The sequence below is a fragment of the Myotis davidii genome, unplaced genomic scaffold (genome assembly GCF_000327345.1).
Source record: "Myotis davidii unplaced genomic scaffold, ASM32734v1 scaffold111, whole genome shotgun sequence".
NCBI classification, from domain to species: Eukaryota; Metazoa; Chordata; class Mammalia; order Chiroptera; family Vespertilionidae; genus Myotis; species Myotis davidii.
The window spans coordinates 1,703,709-1,710,326 of NW_006284347.1; the positions used below are offsets into that span (position 1 = coordinate 1,703,709).

General features: G+C 45.3%; 1 protein-coding gene across 1 annotated transcript in view; it reads left to right on the forward strand.

Annotated features, from left to right (window-relative positions):
* CACNA2D3 (calcium voltage-gated channel auxiliary subunit alpha2delta 3) overlaps positions 1-6,618 on the forward strand; it is an 817,122-nt gene that overhangs the window by 587,444 nt on the left and 223,060 nt on the right. The gene's annotated exons all lie outside the window — the stretch shown is intronic.

Sequence of the window (6,618 nt, forward strand, 5' to 3'; positions counted from 1 at the left end):
AGGGGCCCCTGGACCTTCCCTGTGCTCAGCGTAGAGCTCTGGAGTAGCCACACACAGGGCCTGGCCTCCACTGCTGAGGAGCTGCGTGTGGACAGGTCTCCAACTCCTCTCTGTCCAATGTGATAACCATAGGACCTGCTCATAGACTTGCGTGAAGCATTGACCACTATCATTAATCGGAAACAATCATGGCACACTGACCATGGGGACCGCTGTGACAGGCAGCACCTGGTACCCCAGCCCTCTCCGCATGGGATGCTCCCTGCATGGAGCTGCTCATGGCTTTCCCACCCCAGATTCAGGCACCTGTGGGCTTCTGTCCACTGAACCTTTGCTAACTTAGAATGCCCTAGAGAAAGCCCAACCACCGTCTGGGATCCTGGGCCACCTTAAAAAATGATTTTTTATAAGAATTTTGAAAGGCCTGGGAAAGGCTTATGATCCAAGGTCATGTGTGTCAGGCAGGATTCTTAAGTTTGGTGACAAGCACAGCCCCACCTTTTGACAGAGGGTTGGGGTAAGAGCAAGAGAATGGATCAGCCAGTCACTAGGCATCACAGCAAACTCTTGTCCAAACAAGTCACCTGCATGGATGGATGCAGCCAGAATGATCGGGTCACATTTCAGAGCATTGGATATAAAATGAGAAGTGCAGAAAACGGCTGTTAAAAAACCATTATTTTGTGGTATGAGACAGGGTGCCTCCTGGTACAATATTAGCAGGTAACAGTGGCCGAGAACTTGATGCTGCGCAAACTGCTTTCCCCTTATCACCTTAGCAAATCCTCTTCAGGTAAGGGCTGTGCTCCTAGATCCATTCTACTCATAGGAGATGCAGGTTCACAGGGGGAATGTTTACAGAGTGCAGGGCCAGGAAGTGGTGGGCGTGATCTCAGGCAGGTCTGTGTGACCTCTGACCGCCGTGCTGAGAGGAGATCTCAGCCATTCACATACCACTTTGCAATGTGTTGCCATGCTTGTACACCATCTGTACCATTCTTTACTTAACCATCACTTGTAAATCAACTCAGAACTTTCTTCACTTAACTCAATTTTAATAGGAAACTCCCTTTAAAAAGTAAAGCCAGTTATAGAGGACAATTGTAAAAAAAAAAATCATGAAAACAAAATAATACTATGAAGTGATTGCTTGGTAATCCAAGGTTCTGAACTTGAGGTCTGGTCTTTTCAAGGTAGTAGTCAAGGCACTTGCTAAAGCAGTAAGGAGACATTTAAAAAAAAAAAATCATGAAAACAAAATAATACTATGAAGTGATTGCTTGGTAATCCAAGGTTCTGAACTTGAGGTCTGGTCTTTTCAAGGTAGTAGTCAAGGCACTTGCTAAAGCAGTACTAAATGAAACTTTTTTTATATCATTGGAAGGATGGGAGGAATTGGAAAAGGGCTCACACTCACTAAGTGGTTCTGGCTAGTAAGTTTAATCCTGGGCCCATATGCCCCCTAATTATCTTGCTTACATTCTGTTTTTCCTAAGAAATCAAAAACAGTCCATGGGAACATGATGGAGGGCTGAGAAATGAAGTCCATGGGGGTTGTTCATCCTGCAGTGGTGGGACCTCCGCCCCTAGGGCTCCCCTCAGCTCTGGGCATTGATGCCATCATCACCACCCAGAAGCCCATGGTGCACCCCTCCTCTAAGCCAGGGCTTCCCAGAGTCCCTAGAGGCTTTGGCTCTCCCAGCACTTCCTGGTGGGCCCTTAGCACCTGCTCCAACCCAAGAAAGGGAAGCTCCTTTGAACAAACAAGGCAGCTCTATTCCCATATGTTGATGCCATTTGAGTGATCAAATTAGAGAGCCACCTGCACAGGAAAGAGGAAATGAACTCTAAGCTAGAGTCAGGTGTCCGAGCTCGAGCTCACAAAACATGGCCTCCTTAGCCAAAGAACTCTCCTGCTTGGGCTTACTGAGATGACAGAGGCCTGCTACCTACTGCCCCCGGGGGTCCTGACAACCAGCCTCACCCCCATCAAAGCTCTTACAGTGGGGTGAGGGGATCTGAGTGATCCAAACCCACATCAACAAGTCTTGGAAACGGTGGAGCTCCCCAGACACTGAAAGCTAAAGGATGAGGGAGAGATTTGAGTTCCCTAAAGACGCCCAGAATCTCTGGCTCACTGTTTAAGGAAGGGCATCCCACCCTGAGAGAATAATTCCAAGCAATTCTCAAGCCTCTTATCTCATATGAGAAGATGTAGAAACCCAAGTTCAGGGCCATGAGTTGATACATGCCCAACAAATCAAGAAACTATAAACATAATATGAAACTGATAACAATGACCCTGTGAGTTTATTTCTCAAAGCTTCCTCTACCGGGGAAGGTGCTACCCTCTTTATCACATGTTCTCACTTAATAAGAGGCAGACACTGCTGTTACCCTCGTGTTACAGCTCAAGAAACTGAGGCACAGAAAATGGAAATATCTCGTCAAGTTTCAGGGCTAGTAAGCCATGGTTTTCCGGCTATTTAGTACCCTAAAGCCATTAAGAACAATAAATTACAATAATAATAATCATAGTTCAAATAATAGTTAATAATATGAACAATAATGGCTAAAGTAAAATAAAACAATGAAAGGTTTATTGAACTTGCTACTGTGTGGCATGGTAAAAATTCTTTGCACGCACGATTCCCACTGAATCCTCATTAGGCACCCATGGAGTGGGTGCACCTTGGCCCCATTTTTAGTTGAGGAAACTTGAAATAACTTTCTCAGCATAACTCATCTAGTAAACGATGAATGAAACGAAGTGTAGCAGGAGAATAGAGGAAGGTCAGCTCCAGGAATTAACCAGTGGTGCCTGACATACGGGCACTTCTGTCTTTTTGCTTTCCCAAGGGATAGGCTGGGAGTCGGAGACACAGGTAGGACATACTTACACCTAAGTCATTCCTCCTCTGGTTCCCACAAAACACCTTGGGAGACAGTGTGTGTGTCAGCCAGGCCCAGCCAGGGTGGAGCAGGCCTCTCCGGGGAGCAGAGTGCGGATCACACCTTCCGTTCTGATCGACACCTTGTAAAGATGAGTCAGCGCTTGGCTTGTGGGGTTTTCCCCGAAGATAGAATTCTTTCTTTTCCCTTCGCTGCATAGATTTTCCCACCAGGCAATCAGACTTCCTATAATTTTTATTAAGAATTCCAGACCCCCCGGCAAACATTTCCAGACACCACAGCCTCTGTTAAGGTAACGAGCCATTTTATAATTGGGTTCCCTTCATTAAGCCAAAGCCCTGCTTGTGGAGGGAGGCACCTCCTTCCAGGCTGTGGACCAAGTCCCCTGGTCTCCAGGAGGGCAGCTTCAGGACTGAGGCCCCCTGAGCAGCCCCAAGTGCTGGACCCCGGGTGTCCTATCTGGGTTCTGTTACTCCGAGGGACTGCACAGGAACACTGGTTCTATTTCAGATGAAATAAAAATTAGATATTTCATCAGTATATTGATTTGTGGCCAAAAAACGAATGTTGGACATTGTGACATTATAAGCTTTCAGTTTTCTAAGAGATTGACCCACAGAATGTCTTTGGAGATTGCCTCCGAGTTTCTCTTCATACATCTACAGTAGGTTATAGCCATGCGTCACCCATCAACCAGCAAAGCATTCTGATGTTATTTTCCCAGGCTGTTCTCCTGGGAAGGATTTTCACCAGATCATTTCTGAATGTCAGGAAGACCTCAGGAATAGCCTTGAGAAGGATGGAGTATACACCTGCCCTCACAAGTCAGCCTCGCCTTTTCAGCTCATTTTTACCATTAATGTTCATTTAGACTTTAAAGATGCATTAGATATTTGGGTAAAAAGTGAAGAACGTCTCAAGTAGATACAAACCTTAACTGGAGTACCTGCTACCTGCAGGACATAATGCCAGGGGTTGCAGAAGTCACAGATGAGTGGGATGGCTCCTTCCTCATCAAGAGACCATTCTGATGGGGAGGTGCTGTCTTATCTGGAACAGGGCAGAGGAAGGAAAGGGAACTTGCTAGCATTGGGAGACAGGTATTAAATCATCAAAGCCCTTGACTGATGCCTTGGTAATATATGATTAAACTCACAAATAATTGATTATTGTCATTTTGATAAGTGCAATACAGGAAAAGTAGAGGGCATTAGGGTGTAGTTTCATGCATAAGGGTGAAGGTAGCAATGGAGAAATTCTCAGGGTTTTATGGAAACATGGTATGGAAAGGAGGAAACAATGGGGGAGGTCAGGAGAGACTTTTATTTTATTATTATTTATTTATCATTGATTTCAGAGAAGAATAGAGATAGAAACATCAATGATGAGAAAGAATCTATTGGTTGCCTCCTGTATATCCCCCACTGGGGATCAAGCCCGCAACCCGGGCATGTGCCCTGACCAGGAATCGAACCAGTGACCTTGTGGTCCATGGATTGACGCTCAACCAGTGAGCTATACCGGCTGGGAAGGAGAGACTTTTAATAGGATATGATGATCCTGAGGCTGAGCTTACAGTGTGGATGAGAATTAGCTGGGCGACATGGGGCAGAGCAGTGCTCCAGGCCACTAGCACTGTGTGAGTAAAGGTCTGGGAGGTTGAGAAAACCACAGGGGGTTATTGTCATTGCCATGTGCCCTGAGAGGCAATGAGTGGAAGGAGGCTAGGCTGGGTGGGTAGGTAGGGACCAAACCCCAGGGAGACCTGATGGACACTCCCACGGGTTTCATCTTACACAAAGAGAGGTCTTTAGCGGGTTTTACAAAGGGGAGCAACAGGGCCAGAGTTACCTTTGATCAATCTTGAGGGGACTTTGTTGGGGCCAAGCTTTGACGCAGGAGAACCGTTAGGACAAGTGTGGAAATCTATTACATTAAATCTACATGGGTGGAAGCGTGGGGAAGCAGAGTTGAATGTGATTGATTTCTGGTATAAAAATTAGTGATTACTTGGATCAAGAAGTTGGGGATGCAAGCGAGAAACAAACCTAAGGATGATGCTCTAATTTCTAATGTGGGCATCGGGGTGAGTGGTGGTGCCACCGTTGGAGAGAGAAGGGCAGGAAAAACCACAGGAAGGGGGAGAGCAATGCCCTGGGTGTGGTGTCTATGCAGTGCCTGAGGGATATCCAGGTAGAAATGACCAACACACAGTTGGGTACGTGGATCTGCCACTGAGGGGAGGGGCCGCAGCTGGGAGAGAAACTGGGGAAAATGAGTGCTTGAGCGGTGGGTGGAGGATGAGAAGGAGGAAGCCTGGGAGCGTGGGCCCTGGGAGCTGAGGGAATAGAGTGAAGGAAGAGGGGGCAGTCGGATAACACAACTAGAAAGATTCGAGAGAGAGCTGTCTCTAGGTTTAGTCATTAGGACGCCATTGGCAACTGTGGGGAAAGGAGTTCTGATGGTATCTTGGTGGGTGAGGCAGATTCTAGTCGGCCAGGGCATAAATGGGCAACAAGGAAGAAGAGGTGGTCGTTACACAGTGAGTGGAGTACGTTGGGTGGGGAGGTCAGCTCAGCCCCTCATTCCAGGGGAGAGAGCAGAGAGTTTCGCGTAGCTTTGTAGAATCTGCACTCAATTCAATGTGTTTTATTGTCCCCCCCACTTCCTCCTTTTACTCTTCCTGGTGTCCGTGTTCCCCTTCCCTCCGTCCCAACCACCCCTCCACGTATTTTGACCCACATGGCATGACCTTGGCCATCATGGAACCTGTAGGGAGATAGGTACTAACTCATCAAAGCCCCTGACTGCTGCCTTGATAAGGTATAATCAAACTCACAAATAATTGATTATTATAATTTTGATAAGTGCAATACAGGAAAAGTAGAGGGTATTAAAGGAGCATATGCAAGGAGTTCTATCTTCTTTTTATTATTAGTTCCTGAAGGAATGTACATTAGAAGGCACTAACTATATTAGCTGACTATAAAATATCATATGTTGGGGCTAATTTGGAGTTCGAATTTCCAACGAAATATCACTTTTGCTTTTAATGGGTAAAGTTAGACTCCCCTAGTCCCTTTTGACTCCTCTGGTCTGTATTAAAGTGGGACATAATAATGGTAATTAATGCAGTGTTGACTGTATCTGACATTTTTTCCAAGAGACAAGATGAAAGAGACAATATACATCTCAAAGGATAGGAAATCTCTGGTTTATCTTTCTCAGCATAATGAAATATACTTTTATCATTAGACTCAAGTAGAATCTAATTAAAACTTGCTGTGCAAGGTAACTCCAGGAGAAAATGCCTGTTGCCCTTGACTACCACATGCATATTTGCTTTATGTAATTAATGCAAAGGAAACTTTTAATTGCCAGTGTTAAATTCTCTGAAGTCAATTTCACATCACCTTGACAATAAGCTAAGGAGCAGACTGGGTCATTCTTGGTTTGAAAACTCTGTTGTCTGGATCGTTTAATAGTATTATATTCAAGAACGTGATCAGCAGAGGATTTTAAAGAAAAGCAATAGTGAGAGTTCAGAACTATGAAATAACTCGTCGGAAAAAAATGTAGGATTTTTTTTCTTCTTCTTTTTTACTGCTCTGGGAAAAGTGGGTTACATTTCATTTTTTTTTTTTCAGAGAGAGAGAGGGAGAGAGAGAGAGAGAGAGAGAGAGAAAGAGAGAGAGAGAGAGAGAG